The 19105-nt window shown below is 37.9% G+C and overlaps 1 protein-coding gene across 1 annotated transcript in view; it reads left to right on the forward strand.

The window, feature by feature from the left end:
- Positions 1-4645: 4645 nt before the first annotated feature.
- LOC140163878 (uncharacterized) overlaps positions 4646-19105 on the forward strand; it is a 175583-nt gene continuing 161123 nt past the window's right edge. The window contains 1 exon segment of the mRNA XM_072187193.1: positions 4646-4943. The gene's annotated coding sequence lies outside the window, so the exon portion shown is untranslated.

Below are 19105 nucleotides of genomic sequence, written 5' to 3' on the forward strand. Positions count from 1 at the left end.
TGAATGAATGAATGATATGATACAGTTATCAGTTGCAGCCGAATCTGGCGCAAACCTATCTGCACTTTAATTGTAACATCCACCAATTATCTGTGCAGCTCCTTTAATGGGTGAACAAAGTTTTAGTTTTAAACCAAACACCTAATTCACCAATTATGTGATTGTACATAAATAAATAAGTAAACTAGAACATGTAAATCAATCAACAATCAATCAATTAAAAGTACTTGATAAATAAATCAGTAAAAACAAATAAATAAATACGGTATGTGAATGAATGAATGATATGAAATAAATAAATTTAAATAAATTATAATTTAAATAAATAGTGAATAAATAAATACATAGGTTTATTTACAGTGTGGCAATAGCCGTACTGTTCAGTATTGTGCTTCTGAACAAAGACCTGGTCATTTATGGCTGAATATTGACACCATTTTATCAATAAGGCAATGTAAAAAAAGCCCTGTTCTACAAGCCTTATGATTGGCATTTGTAGTTTGTATTAAAAAATTAAAAAAATTTCCTCAGTTTTTGGCCAAAGTGGGTTGATATCAACAAAAATATTTGAAAAAAATTAAAATGCAGAAACTTTTCAAAATATGTACATGCAAACAAATTTTCAGACCTTTCCTCATTTTGTCCTAATTTTTCAAGCTTTCTGTGATTTTCAAGGGTAATTTAGCATGTTATACCTGAAAAGTAAAGAATTAAAATTCATCCTGTGATGACCAACCGACCCCACCGACAAAGACACAAGTTCGCCTGCCTGTAGAGCAGGCTTTTTTTCGCTGCTTAACTGCATGGGTGACCTAATTATATGCGATGGGTGAAAATAAATTGGTGAATTTGACAAATGATGATGTGGAAGTTTTGTGTTGTCACCTCCATGTATGTTTGTTATGCCAGTCATAGTATTTGGTTATTGCTACATGTATCTAAAATTCTAAATGAGTCAGTTTTGACGCATGTTGCACAGTTGGTATGTACACTACACACTGCGGTACACGGGCCATGTAAGCTGTGTGATAGTGTCAGGGAGTTTAGTACATGTATTTGTTTAGTTTCTAAATTTATTCTTTTTCATTTTTGTTTATCAAGCATATATATTGAACCATACATAGAATGGAAAATTTTCACAGTGTTTTATGTTCACATTTTTGTACGAGTGAAAATTCAGGGATGATTAAAGGAAAATATTTTCCTTCGTGTATTGTATAGTATTTTGAATTTATTTTGTTGTAGAGGAAAATAGGAAAAAAATGAAATTTTGACAATTTTTTATATCTAGTTCATAATCACATCACAGTTCCTTTCATTCACCAAAAAATCACATTCTAGAGAGTACTAGTGAACACTGCGTAGAACGCTGCTTGAATGTTAGAGAACAATTCATTTGAAATTTGCTAATATTTAAATGTTACATGAAAATGTCATCCTATTTTTAATGTTTTACATGCAGCAACATAAAAAGTCCAAGTTTTGAGATATTTTCTAAAAGCTATCTCAAGAATCACTGAACCAATACTGGGCTTGTTTGTACTCATTTTTATGCATTTTTCATGCTGATTTCAAATATGGTAATAATAATGTACAATTCTGAAATTTTTTAATTTTTGAAAAAAAAAATGGAACTTGTCGTCTGCAGCTGACACTGGTGTGGAGAGGGTTATATCTGGAGACAGGTTGGCAGGTTGGCTTGCTATCTTCTGCAGACAGCATAAATTTTAGGTACAGACGAATTTGTCTATTCCAGTTGAAATCCATACACCCCGGGGGGAGGCATGACCTTAATCTCCCACACAGGGGGTGTGGATTTAAAATGGGGTTACCTGAATGGGTGATTCCATTTGAAATCAACACCCCTTGTGTGGGAGATTAAGGTCATGTCTTCCACAGGTGTATGGATTTCAACTGTAATAGCCCATTGTTAATATGATGTGTCTGTGGTCTAGTTACCTACATGACATACATGTAGTCCTATAGATACAGGTCCTGATATTATATGACAGATGCTGTGTAGTGAGTAGAAAGAACACTCACATCTCCAGGTATATGAAAATTGGAATAATTTCCCCTCTCCAAATTATATTTAAACAAAAGGAGTACAATTTACATCAGGGCCTCAGACTTGTTGGAGCTCAGGAGAATCAAAGTTGATTTTGTGAGAATCAATTGATTCTCCAATCTCCATAGATATTTTATATAATAATTGAAGTGAAAGATAAAGAAATGCAAAACCAATGTATTTTCAATCTGATCTAGATTATTATGACGTGAATACAAATACAACTTTACCCTTTCTTGATACAAATATCAATTATACTATTTAAAAAAAAAAAACATTCATTCACAGATGATCCTAGTGCTAGGTGTATTTTGTGAGACATTTGGGTGTATTTGTGAGAATTTGGGTGTATTTGTGAGATATATTTGTGATATGTTTGGGCATATTAGACATTTAGGTATACCTGTATTTGTGAAATTGTGAGACATTTGGATGTATTTGTGTGAATTCCAAAAACTGTTATACATGTACCCTCATGATATTAGTCAGAAGAGACCAGTTGAATCAAAAATAAGCTTGTTTTTACATAATATGTGAAAATTTCAAAGAAAACAAATTGGTAAAATCATGGGAAAAAACCTCTTGAAGATGAATTTTTAGCAGTAGATAGGGAGTTTTTTTTAGGGACAGTGGGAAAAGTTTTTTTTTTACTCAAGCAGTAGGGCAAGTTTTTTTCAAAAATTTCCAGTATACCCCTGTAAGTCAAATGGTGTATTCTAACTTCTTAAGGTGGCCCTATCGGCTAATGCAAAAATTTAGATTCTCTTTCAATTTAAATATGTTAAAGCTCTTACCTTGTAGATGGCAAAACTGAAATTTTTGTTTCAATCGGACATTCGGTTCTCGAGATATGGCCTGTCAAAATGGCGCGAAACCAACAAATTGGCAACAACTTTCTTTTTATTTTCTATATTTTTGACAAGTCCAGTTGCCAGGTAATTTTCTAATTATAAATGCATGAATTATGCAAAGTAAAGTTTTCATATACAATTAAAAGAGCTATGGTACTGAGGCTTGGTACATGGGTAGTACACACAAGGTGCTACAAAATTAATTAGAAAAGTTGATTAGGGCCCTACTTAATTATGCAAATGGAAATTTGCCGAACGCGACCGTAGGTTTGTTGCATTTCATGTATACTACCCATGTACCAAGTTTCAGTGCCATACCTTTTCTAATTGTATCTGAAAACTTTACTTTGCATAATTTATGCATATATAATTAGAAAATTACCTGGCAACACTGCATGCCAAAAATAAAGAAAATAAAAAGAAAGTTGTTGCCAATTTGTTGGTTTCGCGCCATTTTGACAGGGTATATCTCGAGAACCGAATGTCCGATTAAAATAAAATTTTCAGTTTTGTAATCAAGAGAGCACAGACTTTCACATATTTAAATTAGAAAAAAATCTATCCGATAGTGCTACCTTAAAACCAAGTGAAAGTCAAAATTAAATCGGCTGTATTCCATAGTGGCGTATAGTGATTTTTGGTCATTTTTTGAAAATTGGCACATATGTTTTTAATGATGTTCTCTTTCATTTTTCTAAGTCTCATCAGTCATAATTAGCTAATTAATTAGTAATTAATTAATTAAATGTGGCGTATAGTTACAAAGTGACATTTTTCAGTATTCCATAGTGGCGTATCGATCATATACTTTTTATCACATTTTATAATTATGAAATATCGGCAAAAATGAAAAACATCAGTATGTCATAGTGGCGCACGCAGTATCGGACCTATACGCCACTATGGAATACGATGTTTTTCATTTTGCCGATATTTCATAATTATAAAATGTATAAAAAGTGGCGTATGGTCGATACGCCACTATGGAATCTGAAAAATGTAGGGTATTACGTTTTGTTCGCTTTTCCATAGTGACGTATAGTTTTATTTTCAGTTTGCCAGCAATAGTATTTATTTATTTCTTTTGAAAAATATATAACAATAAAATCTATTTAGTTTACTACAGAAATTTCACATCATTTACAAAATATAATGAATGTCTGATTTACACAACTCGATTTTAAATTAGCATTTCTTCAAACCCGATTTTCTCGAAAAGTTGTTTATTCGCGGCGCCCCACTATACGCCACTATGGAATATGGACGACGAATTGGCAAAGTGTAAGATTTCCACTTAAACTAGTAAAAAATACATTCAATTCTGTCTTTCCATGCTGATTTGTCTTATGAAGCATGGAAGTACGAGGCGCGTACTTTGTACTTCAATGTTTGAAGCCTGGGTTTGAAGTGACAGCAACTTTTAGATAAAACCACTGGGAAAATAAAGGTACTTCAAAAATAACAGTTGAAATGTATCTGATTTCACCTGTGCAATGAACTTTTATTCACCCAGCTTTCACACCTTCACTATGAACCATATAGTCTCACTATAATGACACAATTCAATGACCCTCATTGAACAATGCAAGCATAAAATTTGACCTCTGGTTGTGGAGTATGAGTTTTTGTACCCAACTTATCCAAAGGTCATTCTATGCATGAAGAGGTATATAGGGTTAGAGAACTGTGTACTGATGGATGAGTATGTTTTCTTTTCAACCTGTAGATTGCAGTCCAGTTGATGGCTTGCAGGGTGGTTTGTCTTCTAGCTCCTAGAGGCTCTCCAAAACCACACATGGAAATATGATCATTTGACAAGGATTATAAACTTGGGATATAATTGTATTCATACACCTGTATTCAACGGCAGCAGTTTGGATTCAAGTGCGATTCATTTAGGAGTGGATTCATAGCAGAGAAGGATTTATATTTACTTGGTAGTGTATTTATTGCAGTGTTTGATATGGGTATTCAGTAGTGACTTGTGGATTCAATCTTCAGTGAGCTGGAACTGACAGTGACAGGTAGCTATAATAATTTGTCAAAAGTTGTGTGTACTTGAATGGAGAGTGAGGTTGCTAATTTATACATGTATGCATGTACATGTACATACCGTATTGTTTCTCCCCCTCTAATAAACGCTCCCTTCTAATAATAAACACCCCTTTCATATTTTCAATAAAAAATTGACAAAACTGCAAAAATGTCCATACCATATCGTGTGAGTACATTTAAAGCTTGTGTCAGTCATGTCAGATCGATTTATGAATTGCATGGCCAAAAATGGCCAAAAATGTATTATGACTCAAACCTCCATCAAGTTCATTGCCTAATTTTGGTAAAATTTCACAAATTTCATCAGATTTCTTGTATGATGATACACTTATGATGTATTTTTTTTGTCTTTACCGCAAAAAATATCATTTTCCATGCGGTTCTGTGAGTGTCACCGTCTTGAATTTGAACTAGGCAGTTCTTCCCAAGTTCACTGCTGATTTTGAAGCTTTTTTCTCTGAAAATTCACTTCTAATAAATGCCCCCTTTTTGGAAAAATGCAATGCAATTTCAAACAATACGTACAGTATAACAATTTGTCAAAGTTGTTATGCAGAGGTTGCTAATTAGGATAAAAGGAAAGATTGTTTGCTTCTCCTCCACAACTTTTTCAGAATTGAGTCGGTCTGGTGGGGGGGGGGGGGAACCAACTTCCCCCTCTCCCGGTTGGTACTCCACTGACTAAATACTTTTAAATTACTCAAGTACAAATGTATGGCAGGAATGCCTGACAGACCCTCCAGAAGACTATACATCACACCTACTACTAGTGCACAGCACACCTCTTTTCATTATAATATCAATGTAAATAATATCTATTGGTTGACTTGAGTTACAAATATGTCTAAATTGATATTTATATTTTCTCTCCGATGTCCGAAACTATGCAGTGTCTTTTATGCCATAAGGGACATTAGAAATGACGTAGCGGACATATCATGTTGACTAAACTGAGATTGTATGGAACTGTTACAGAGTGCTCCATGATAAGACAATTTTCGTCCATATAAAAATGTGTTTACTAATTTTTGAGTAACAAGAGTATGGTGAATGCCACAATATTTTATCATAATGCACATCCCAAATATAAGCAAAGGATTTAATTACGAAACATGTATGTAGGCTTGCTGTATTGAGAAACTCCAGTTGAAATCCACACAGATTAAGGTCATGTCATCCGTCAGGGGGTGTATGGATTTCAACTGGAATAGCCCATTTAGACATGCCATTATTTCTGCCCCCTTTGACTTTAAAACACTTTTTTTGCTGTATGTAAAATCAGTCAGTTTTCAGCAAATGTGAAAAAAATAGCAAATATGTTTAAGTTTTTGATTTTGAAGGGATTTTTCAAGGGTCATTTGATTGATTTGAAACAAAAATAGTAAGGAATTGAGTTGAACATTGAAAAGATTTTTGTACAATTGAATTTTGTCGTGTTATCGCTAAAATATTTGTAAATAGCCTATAGTATTCAAGTTTCAATTTTCTTTGTGTTTTATTGTTCATCTTGGGAGCAACTAAAATGTCCGTATCACTAGTGTTTTAATACATCAAAATAAAGATTGCACAATACATATAGGCATAATGAACTGATAAACTAAATTTTGATTTTGCTTGATGGCATCACATACATGTGTATTCAAAGCAAAGAAACCATTTTGCAGCAACATGTACATTGTATGTTGTACTGTCATCTCTGAAGTAGCTGCTAACTCCATGATATCTCTAGCACCTGCTGGGCTACTGCATGGTGTACTGCCTCAACCAGGTGCTCCATATCAAGTACATATTTACCTGGAGTGTGGAGCTGTGAAACAGGTAGAGCAGGGGCCGTCGCAGGTGGATGACTTTGGATGTTTCAGTTGAAATCCATTTACCGCTTGTGGAAGACATGCATGACCTTAATCACCCACAGAGGGGGTGTAGATTTCAAATGGAGTCACCCATTCATCAGGTAGTCTTTGACCCTGTTCACATTAGCAAATTTCTTCATTCGACGAAGATAAGTTAATCTTGATTAACTAATTAAGCATGTGTACACATTACGCTGAACGAAGACCGAACGAAGACATTGCACTGTACACATTTCATGAAAATTAACTAAGCTTGAATGAAGCTATTAACGCCCGGCTAAGGTCACTTGTCACATGATCAATTTCCTTCGTCGAACGAAGCGAGCGTACACATTACATTATTAGCTTCGTCGAACGAAGTATTCCTTCGTCGAAATAACCTTTTTAGCTCCGTTGAACAAAGCAATTTTAATTCGTCGAAGGAAGAAAATTGCGTAAAAAAAAAAAAAAAACGATTTTTAATCTTCGTCGAAAGAAGAAAATTTCCTAATGTGAACAGGGTCATAGTCAAGACTAATCAGGATTGAGGGGAAGCATCGAACCGCTACAATTACGGGGGTTGAGAGGCAAAGGTATGAGAAGATGCGACATCGAGCCACAAAGCGGGTGTGGTGCCCAGTAGTTTACCATTCAGGTAACCAAGAACTTTGAAATTCACACTCAGGGCTTAAGTATGAATTTAAAAAAAAATGATTTTCTTGAATTAAAAAAAAATACTAGTAAATAAAAATACAGTTATGACAAGTCACCAAAAATACAGGTTGAGAAAAATGACTCATTTTAAGCTTGAGTCAAATTTTAAGCTTGAGTCAAGTCACTGGAGTCAGTATACAGATTCAATGTTGAACCACTCATTTTGGCATAAAAACTTCTTTTTTTTCCTCGCTACGCTGACAAATTGGACTTTTTTGGATCAAACAAGGGGACTCCCTAGTAAGGGAGGTTGATTTTGGAACTGGGGTCTGAAACAAGTGGAGATATCTGTGAATCCATGTAGAAACACCATTGCAACAAGTCATTTTTGTGGAAATTACTGTAATTTTTGAGGAAATCCAAATATATTTTGGAAAATAAACCTGTCGAATTCGGCAACCTTGCATAGTGTTATACTATGGGAGATTATGGGCTGATTTATAAGTACCGTACTGACGCGAGTATAGTCCCACCTTCGAGTAAAGTCCCACCCCAAACTTTCGGAAAATTTCAGAAATTAAAAAAAAAAAAAAAAAAAATTTTAAATTTTTTTTAAAGTTATTATTTTTCGGCTTTGGAGTGTCCCAGGACCTAGACCTAAATGCTAGGATCATTCATGGTTGACCTAAAAAAAAAAAAAAAAAAAAAAAAAAAAATTCAAGATGTTTTGTTATTTTTAATATGAAAATTGATAATTTGTATTCATGTCATACTCTATTAATGATTTCAAAATGCATTCAAATTCAATGCATTTTGAAATCATTAATAGAGTATGACATGAATACAAATTATCAATTTTCATATTAAAAATAACAAAACATCTTGAAATTTTTTTTTTTTTTTTTTTTAGTTTCTATGGACCTAGACCTAAATAATAGGATAATTCTAGGTTGACCTAAAATTAAAAAAAAAAAAAAAATATTTTTTTTTTTTTTTTGAAAATCGAGTTTATTCCCACACAAAAAATTTGAAAAATGTTCACCCAAAAACGGGGTGGGACTATACTCAGCGTCAGTACTGGTACTTGTATTTAGGAATTATAAACACAGCCCAGCTCATTATTTGGTATCAGTCTATTTTTACATTGAAGGCAAAGGTTTCTTTTCTCTATTGATGGCACAATATCATCAGTATAAGTTCCAAAATCTAATGATTATATGATGTCACCATCAATTGTCTTAAATTGCTATTTAGGCCTATGTCAATTTTAGGAACGGTACAAGGTCAAATGAAAAGCCGTCAGTAATAGAAGCAGGATGTGAAGATGTTGAGGGTAGTTTGTGTTTATGAAAAATAGGATAATGAAACAACCAACCTATGTAATTTAGTAGAACATGGTAATTTTCATGTAATTTTTCCCACAATCATGTGAAGATCTCATAGGCCTACTCTGTTGGAGAAAAAAAAATACCTTTACATCCACTATTACAGGGCAATTACCATGTTATACTAGGCCTATATAGATTGGATGAACCAAACCAATCTTCCTTGATAAAGAAGTTTCCAGTGTCTTGAAGGAGTTCAACAGTGTTCATACCCTGAAAGCTGACTGGTGCAGTGGGAGGTCTTGTGACAGTTTTAGAAAATGAAATTAAGATGAAACTACACACCATTGGCTGTTCACTTCATCAGAATGAGCTTCCTTTCAGAGCAGTATTTTAAGCACCTTGATGGCAGTACTAAAAGTCCATCCGCTTTCACTGACCCCTGGGAAAATTGTGTGAAACTGAACATCAGGATCTGCCACAGGTGAATTTCACAAAGGTGAAGGCCCCCCTTGATCAGATGGAATTTGATGAAGATTCACTGGATGATCTCAGTAGTCACACTGACCAGAGGCTTCTGTTAGAGTATGTTCATGGGATCTAGGTCAGCCCAAGATTTGCAGCCTAGAAGATAGGACCAATGAATCATGCAATGGTTGACATTGGTAATAAGACTGATGTGTCTGTGGACCAGAGGTGCTTATACTGCAGAAATACAAGAAAGGCTTCACCATGCTATCAAGTTCATTGTTGAAGTGTATGCAGTAAGTTGGTTTGAGATCAAAAGGGACAGCAAGTTCCATAACCAGCAGCTGTACATTTTTAACATGATCCAGAGGATCAAACTGCATTCTGAAGAGATCCAATCTATCGCTTTCAGCTAGAACATCAAGTACAATGCATTTGCATTGCTTCCTGAGAATGTACTGTACTCCATCATGGTGAAGTCTGATGATTTAGAAGAAACTGCACCCAAGAAAGTCTTGCCTATCACAAGAGCCAGCAAAGAAGCACTTAAAGAAGATCACACCAATTAATACTGGGATCTGTGAACCAGCTCTGACAGAAAACATTCCTGACCAGGTGCTTCAAGTGGTGAAGGTGAAGTGGGGTCATTGAAATTGAGAACTATATATTATGTTATTGTTGATGTTAGAATGACATAATTATAGCTTGTATGGATAACGTTGGAAAAAATTTTAAGTTAAACATAATGAGCAAGAAAGCGGTATATTTTAGGGTTGAAGAGTACAAAAATACAGCTCTCCCAGGGGTTATGGGGTTAAATTTGAAAATGATTTTGTGGCATCTGATACATAATGGTTATTTTTCACATCAATGTAATGAAACAGTATTCACATGTAAAATATTGATACCAAAAAAAGTTGCAAAAATGTAGGAACTTAATATCACATACAAACTTCCCATAGTAAATGTTGTGCAAAGCTGCCGAATTCGACAGGCTTATTTTTGAAAATTAAAATGGATTTCCTCAAAAAGTGCTTGATGGTAGAATTTTTTTCTTTGCATGGTAGTTATTGTTATGGCAAGTCACAGATATCTCCATTTGTTTCAAATCAAATATCTAAAAAAAGTTGAAAATCAACCTCCCTTACTCCCTAGTTACGAGCCTGCTGTAAAATAATTATCAGTTCACCCTGGACAAATTTCAAAATAGTTTGCCAGATATATGCTCTTCTCACCCCTCTCACCCCTCCCCCCCCCCCATCTCGACCTGCCAGAAACCGCTTTCCTTCCTTTTGCAGTGTACCCCCTTCTATTTGCCCACCGGGTGGAGGGCGGACAGTTATTTATTGCACAGCCCTAGAGAAAGCATGGATTGTTTTCGCAAAAAAATTAGATTATGTGAGCTTTTGGTTCAACTATTATGGCCATTGGGTTTGTGATGTCTATGCGACACATCCCAACACAACACCATCTATATCAGAAAATAAATTCATCTGGCATGTCATTGAACTGACATGATAGTATGATGATACATTCCGTCAATACAAACTGTGTGAGTGTGTGTATGTACTGTACACGCCAACCATCTCTCTAGCCTGACAGCAGAAACTATGATGTATTCAAGATAACCTGGTTAATGACCTCCATCATGTATCATCTTCATCTGTATGACATGCTTGTGATGAGGATGTAAATTATACAAAACAATCTATAGAGCTGTCAAATTTGTGCATCAGTGTACATACTGCTAAAGTTTCCCATAACGTGAGCTTATGAGTTTGGAATTAGGTCACTGTGTTGCTCGTTGTGTACGTACAATAATTAGTGAGGAAGATATAGCGAGCTGAAACTCGATATTGCAACATGTATTTGATTCCTATGCCTGCCAGGAGGAAAATCATAGCAAATCTGGCAGGCAACTGGGTCGAAAACGATATTTGGTAGGTCATTGATTGGGAGGAGTAGTCCAACGTGATTAGAAGCTAGATAGATGAGATGAATAGATGATGATAACAGCAGATATGTGATGATTAGGTTGTTATCCTTTCCTCCTTCCCTCCCTCCTGATCCTTGGTAGGTCATTGATTGGGAGGAGTAGTCCAACGTGATTAGAAGCTAGATGGATGAGATGAATAGATGATGATAACAGCAGATATGTGATGATTAGGTTGTTATCCTTTCCTCCTTCCCTCCCTCCTGATCCTTTGGTAGGTCATTGATTGGGAGGAGTAGTCCAACGTGATTAGGAGCTAGATGGATGGGATGAATAGATGATGATAACAGCAGATATGTGATGATTAGGTTGTTATCCTTTCCTCCTTCCCTCCCTCCTGATCCTTTGGTAGGTCATTGATTGGGAGGAGTAGTCCAACGTGATTAGGAGCTAGATGGATGAGATGAATAGATGATGATAACAGCAGATATGTGATGATTAGGTTGTTATCCTTTCCTCCTTCCTTCCCTCCTGATCCTTGGTAGGTCATTGATTGGGAGGAGTAGTCCAACGTGATTAGGAGCTAGATGGATGAGATGAATAGATGATGATAACAGCAGATATGTGATGATTAGGTTGTTATTCTTTCCTCCTTCCCTCCCTCCTGATCCTTGGTAGGTCATTGATTGGGAGGAGTAGTCCAACGTGATTAGAAGCTAGGTGGATGATATGAGTAGATGATGATAACAGCAGATGTGTGATGATTAGGTTGTTATCCCTTCCTTCTTCCCTCCCTCCTGATCCTTGGTAGGTCATTGATTGGGAGGAGTAGTCCAACGTGATTAGAAGCTAGGTGGATGATATGAATAGATGATGATAACAGCAGATATGTGATGATTAGGTTGTTATCCCTTCCTTCTTCCCTCCCTCCTGATCCTTGGTAGGTCATTGATTGGGAGGAGTAATCCAACGTGATTAGAAGCTAGGTGGATGATATGAGTAGATGATGATAACAGCAGATGTGTGATGATTAGGTTGTTATCCCTTCCTTCTTCCCTCCCTCCTGATCCTTGGTAGGTCATTGATTGGGAGGAGTAGTCCAACGTGATTAGAAGCTAGGTGGATGATATGAATAGATGATGATAACAGCAGATATGTGATGATTAGGTTGTTATCCCTTCCTTCTTCCCTCCCTCCTGATCCTTGGTAGGTCATTGATTGGGAGGAGTAGTCCAACGTGATTAGAAGCTAGGTGGATGATATGAGTAGATGATGATAACAGCAGATATGTGATGATTAGGTTGTTATCCTTTCCTCCTTCCTCCCTCCTGATCCTTGGTAGGTCATTGATTGGGAGGAGTAGTCCAACGTGATTAGAAGCTAGGTGGATGATATGAGTAGATGATGATAACAGCAGATATGTGATGATTAGGTTGTTATCCTTTCCTCCTTCCCTCCCTCCTGATCCTTGGTAGGTCATTGATTGGGAGGAGTAGTCCAACGTGATTAGAAGCTAGGTGGATGGGATGAATAGATGATGATAACAGCAGATATGTGATGATTAGGTTGTTATCCTTTCCTCCTTCCCTCCCTCCTGATCCTTGGTAGGTCATTGATTGGGAGGAGTAGTCCAACGTGATTAGAAGCTAGATGGATGAGATGAATAGATGATGATAACAGCAGATATGTGATGATTAGGTTGTTATCCTTTCCTCCTTCCCTCCCTCCTGATCCTTTGGTAGGTCATTGATTGGGAGGAGTAGTCCAACGTGATTAGGAGCTAGATGGATGAGATGAATAGATGATGATAACAGCAGATATGTGATGATTAGGTTGTTATCCTTTCCTCCTTCCCTCCCTCCTGATCCTTGGTAGGTCATTGATTGGGAGGAGTAGTCCAACGTGATTAGAAGCTAGATGGATGAGATGAATAGATGATGATAACAGCAGATATGTGATGATTAGGTTGTTATCCTTTCCTCCTTCCCTCCCTCCTGATCCTTTGGTAGGTCATTGATTGGGAGGAGTAGTCCAACGTGATTAGGAGCTAGATGGATGAGATGAATAGATGATGATAACAGCAGATATGTGATGATTAGGTTGTTATCCTTTCCTCCTTCCCTCCCTCCTGATCCTTGGTAGGTCATTGATTGGGAGAAGTAGTCCAACGTGATTAGAAGCTAGGTGGATTATATGAGTAGATGATGATAACAGCAGATATGTGATGATTAGGTTGTTATCCTTTCCTCCTTCCCTCCCTCCTGATCCTTTGTAGGTCATTGATTGGGAGGAGTAGTCCAACGTGATTAGGAGCTAGATGGATGGGATGAATAGATGATGATAACAGCAGATATGTGATGATTAGGTTGTTATCCTTTCCTCCTCCCTCCCTCCTGATCCTTTGTAGGTCATTGATTGGGAGGAGTAGTCCAACGTGATTAGGAGCTAGATGGATGAGATGAATAGATGATGATAACAGCAGATATGTGATGATTAGGTTGTTATCCTTTCCTCCCTCCCTCCCTCCTGATCCTTGGTAGGTCATTGATTGGGAGGAGTAGTCCAACGTGATTAGGAGCTAGATGGATGAGATGAATAGATGATGATAACAGCAGATATGTGATGATTAGGTTGTTATCCTTTCCTCCTTCCCTCCCTCCTGATCCTTTGTAGGTCATTGATTGGGAGGAGTAGTCCAACGTGATTAGGAGCTAGATGGATGAGATGAATAGATGATGATAACAGCAGATATGTGATGATTAGGTTGTTATCCTTTCCTCCTTCCCTCCCTCCCTCCTGATTCTTGGTAGGTCATTGATTGGGAGGAGTAGTCCAACATGATTAGAAGCTAGATGGATGAGATGAATAGATGATGTTAACAGCAGATATGTGATGATTAGGTTGTTATCCTTTCCTCCTTCCCTCCCTCCTGATCCTTGATAGGTCATTGATTGTGAGGAGTAGTCCAGTGTGATTAGAAGCTAGATGGATGGGATGAATAGATGATGATAACAGCAGATATGTGATGATTAGGTTGTTATCCCTTCCTTCTTCCCTCCCTCCTGATCCTTTGTAGGTCATTGATTGGGAGGAGTAGTCCAACGTGATTAGAAGCTAGATGGATGAGATGAATAGATGATGATAACAGCAGATATGTGATGATTAGGCTGTTATCCTTTCCTCCTTCCCTCCCTCCTGATCCTTTGTAGGTCATTGATTGGGAGGAGTAGTCCAACGTGATTAGAAGCTAGATGGATGAGATGAATAGATGATGTTAACAGCAGATATGTGATGATTAGGTTGTTATCCTTTCCTCCTTCCCTCCCTCCTGATCCTTGGTAGGTCATTGATTGGGAGGAGTAGTCCAACGTGATTAGAAGCTAGATGGATGGGATGAATAGATGATGATAACAGCAGATATGTGATGATTAGGTTGTTATCCTTTCCTCCTTCCCTCCCTCCTGATCCTTGATAGGTCATTGATTGGGAGGAGTAGTCCAACGTGATTAGAAGCTAGATGGATGAGATGAATAGATGATGTTAACAGCAGATATGTGATGATTAGGTTGTTATCCTTTCCTCCTTCCCTCCCTCCTGATCCTTGGTAGGTCATTGATTGGGAGGAGTAGTCCAACGTGATTAGGAGCTAGATGGATGAGATGAATAGATGATGTTAACAGCAGATATGTGATAATTAGGTTGTTATCCTTTCCTCCTTCCCTCCCTCCTGATCCTTGGTAGGTCATTGATTGGGAGGAGTAGTCCAACGTGATTAGAAGCTAGATGGATGAGATGAATAGATGATGATAACAGCAGATATGTGATGATTAGGTTGTTATCCCTTTCTCCTTCCCTCCCTCCTGATCCTTGGTAGGTCATTGATTGGGAGGAGTAGTCCAACGTGATTAGAAGCTAGGTGGATGATATGAGTAGATGATGTTAACAGCAGATATGTGATGATTAGGTTGTTATCCCTTCCTCCTTCCCTCCCTCCTGATCCTTGGTAGGTCATTGATTGGGAGGAGTAGTCCAACGTGATTAGAAGCTAGATGGATGATATGAATAGATGATGATAACAGCAGATATGTGATGATTAGGTTGTTATCCTTTCCTCCTTCCCTCCCTCCTGATCCTTTGTAGGTCATTGATTGGGAGGAGTAGTCCAACATGATTAGAAGCTAGATGGATGATATGAATAGATGATGATAACAGCAGATGTGTGATGATTAGGTTGTTATCCTTTCCTCCTTCCCTCCCTCCTGATCCTTGGTAGGTCATTGATTGGGAGGAGTAGTCCAACGTGATTAGAAGCTAGATGGATGAGATGAATAGATGATGATAACAGCAGATATGTGATGATTAGGTTGTTATCCTTTCTCCCTCCCTCCTCCTGATCCTTGGTAGGTCATTGATTGGGAGGAGTAGTCCAACGTGATTAGAAGCTAGGTGGATGATATGAGTAGATGATGATAACAGCAGATGTGTGATGATTAGGTTGTTATCCCTTCCTCCTTCCCTCCCTCCTGATCCTTTGTAGGTCATTGATTGGGAGGAGTAGTCCAACATGATTAGAAGCTAGATGGATGAGATGAATAGATGATGATAACAGCAGATGTGTGATGATTAGGTTGTTATCCTTTCCTCCTTCCCTCCCTCCTGATCCTTTGTAGGTCATTGATTGGGAGGAGTAGTCCAACATGATTAGAAGCTAGATGGATGAGATGAATAGATGATGATAACAGCAGATATGTGATGATTAGGTTGTTATCCTTTCCTCCTTCCCTCCCTCCTGATCCTTGGTAGGTCATTGATTGGGAGGAGTAGTCCAACATGATTAGAAGCTAGATGGATGAGATGAATAGATGATGATAACAGCAGATGTGTGATGATTAGGTTGTTATCCTTTCCTCCTTCCCTCCCTCCTGATCCTTGGTAGGTCATTGATTGGGAGGAGTAGTCCAACGTGATTAGAAGCTAGGTGGATGATATGAATAGATGATGATAACAGCAGATATGTGATGATTAGGTTGTTATCCTTTCCTCCTTCCCTCCCTCCTGATCCTTGGTAGGTCATTGATTGGGAGGAGTAGTCCAACATGATTAGAAGCTAGATGGATGAGATGAATAGATGATGATAACAGCAGATATGTGATGATTAGGTTGTTATCCTTTCCTCCTTCCCTCCCTCCTGATCCTTTGTAGGTCATTGATTGGGAGGAGTAGTCCAACATGATTAGAAGCTAGATGGATGGGATGAATAGATGATGATAACAGCAGATGTGTGATGATTAGGTTGTTATCCTTTCCTCCTTCCCTCCCTCCTGATCCTTTGTAGGTCATTGATTGGGAGGAGTAGTCCAACATGATTAGAAGCTAGATGGATGAGATGAATAGATGATGATAACAGCAGATGTGTGATGATTAGGTTGTTATCCTTTCCTCCTTCCCTCCCTCCTGATCCTTGGTAGGTCATTGATTGGGAGGAGTAGTCCAACATGATTAGAAGCTAGATGGATGAGATGAATAGATGATGATAACAGCAGATATGTGATGATTAGGTTGTTATCCTTTCCTCCTTCCCTCCCTCCTGATCCTTGGTAGGTCATTGATTGGGAGGAGTAGTCCAACGTGATTAGAAGCTAGATGGATGAGATGAATAGATGATGATAACAGCAGATATGTGATGATTAGGTTGTTATCCTTTCCTCCTTCCCTCCCTCCTGATCCTTGGTAGGTCATTGATTGGGAGGAGTAATCCAACGTGATTAGAAGCTAGATGGATGATATGAATAGATGATGATAACAGCAGATATGTGATGATTAGGTTGTTATCCTTTCCTCCTTCCCTCCCTCCTGATCCTTTGTAGGTCATTGATTGGGAGGAGTAGTCCAACATGATTAGAAGCTAGATGGATGAGATGAATAGATGATGATAACAGCAGATGTGTGATGATTAGGTTGTTATCCTTTCCTCCTTCCTCCTTCCTCCCTCCTGATCCTTGGTAGGTCATTGATTGGGAGGAGTAGTCCAACATGATTAGAAGCTAGATGGATGAGATGAATAGATGATGATAACAGCAGATGTGTGATGATTAGGTTGTTATCCTTTCCTCCTTCCCTCCTTCCCTCCCTCCTGATCCTTGGTAGGTCATTGATTGGGAGGATTAGGAGCTAGATGGATGACAGTGGGGTGTAGGTTCTTGCTCCCACTGAATTATGAGGACATCTGGTACCGGCATGGTTTGCATGTAATTGTAATGTTTGATACATTTCCATGATAATTGAAAATTCATGCCATATATGGTTATTGATTAGAGCAGAGGCTCTCTATTGGGCTATTCCAGTTGAAATCCATACACCCTGTATGTAAGACATGACCTTAATCTTACACACAAGAAGTGTGAATTTCAAATGGGGTTACTTGATGAATGGGTGAATCCTTTTGAAATCTACGCCAACTGTGTGGGAGATCAAGATCATGATGTCTTCCATAGGGTGTTTGTTTGGATTTCAACTGGAACAGCAAATTATATGCTTGGTACTTGGTTGTGAATCCTCCTGAATACTCCAAGAAGAGTCTTAACTGGAGGTGGGTGGCGGTGCTTATGGGCCTCCAAGGGCCAAACTCATAGATCTGCATTTTGAGGACCAAATACACCTTATTTTGCTATGTTTTACTGTATATTTCAACCACTATTTGCAGGTGGGCTGGATCTGGCCTGTGGGCCCCCTATTAAGAACCCCTGAGTGAGAGACTCCATTCTAAATGTGTTAGGGTTCAAAGAGTAAGTGCTAACTGTGAAAACAGAAAAACTAGTTTACAGTACTATTTTCTCAAATTTTAGAATTAGGACTTCCTGCCAATTTAAGTTTAGCAATAGCAGGCACACCAAAGTATGACTACAATTTAAAGGTAGGACACCAGCAGTGAAGTTAGGTATCATATTAAAACTCAGTTGATTTCATCTTCTTGTTAACCAAGAACTATGATGAAGGAGGACCAGACAAGATAATGTTACCTTTCCCAGAATCCTTTGCAACATGATGCATCACATCATATGACACTCCTATTACTTTGTACAGTTTCCCTTTGTTTTCATTTTGAGAATAGACTGGCTCAACATGGGTCCATAGTCATGAAATAAACATATTTTGCAAGATCTGGATGTGCTGTGTTCATTGAGGTACACAGCCTATGGAAGACATGTTCATTGAGCAGTTGAGGTACTTTTTGTCACTATCTACGTATGTTGCACTTGATAGCAAATCAGTACAGAAAATTGAAATGTGAGAAATGCATTATGGGAAGTGTAAGTCAGCAGCTCAAGGGACTATCCCATCATGCATTGAAGTCTATCTGTCCAGTATATGGTAACAGTTTGTTGTGGATTCATACACTGCATGTATCAATCATCCTGAAGGTCAAACTCTACGGACAACGCCAATATGTTCGATAGTGAAAACCGGCTGAAATATCACTGTGGTTAGGAATAGGGATAGCACTAGCCTTGGGAGTGTGGGGTACAAGAAGGGGTGCACAGGTTTAATGCCCCTTTCGGAAAATTAAATCATACTTTCAACTCCTCGCACAATGCTTGGAAGCAGGTTTGTCACTACGTCCGGCACTCACATAAAAAAACCAGTACTTTTTTGGTCCTGGTGGCACCCCTGCTTGGAAGTTCAGAATGAGGACACCTCCCATCCGAAAACTGTGATGTCCAAATTATAAAGTTTTCTCTGGGCAGAAAATGGGCGGAGTGGTCACTGGGGTGTTTGTGTTTTATGGAATGCCATAGCTGCTGAATTCTTTATCAAAAATACATTAAGCCTTAAAATATTGGGGGGGGGGGGGGGTGTAGGGGGGTTATGCGGGCTTTAGTGGAGGAAAATTACAGATTTATTTTATGGGCCCATGGTTG

Source organism: Amphiura filiformis, chromosome 11 (genome assembly GCF_039555335.1).
Source record: "Amphiura filiformis chromosome 11, Afil_fr2py, whole genome shotgun sequence".
NCBI classification, from domain to species: Eukaryota; Metazoa; Echinodermata; class Ophiuroidea; order Amphilepidida; family Amphiuridae; genus Amphiura; species Amphiura filiformis.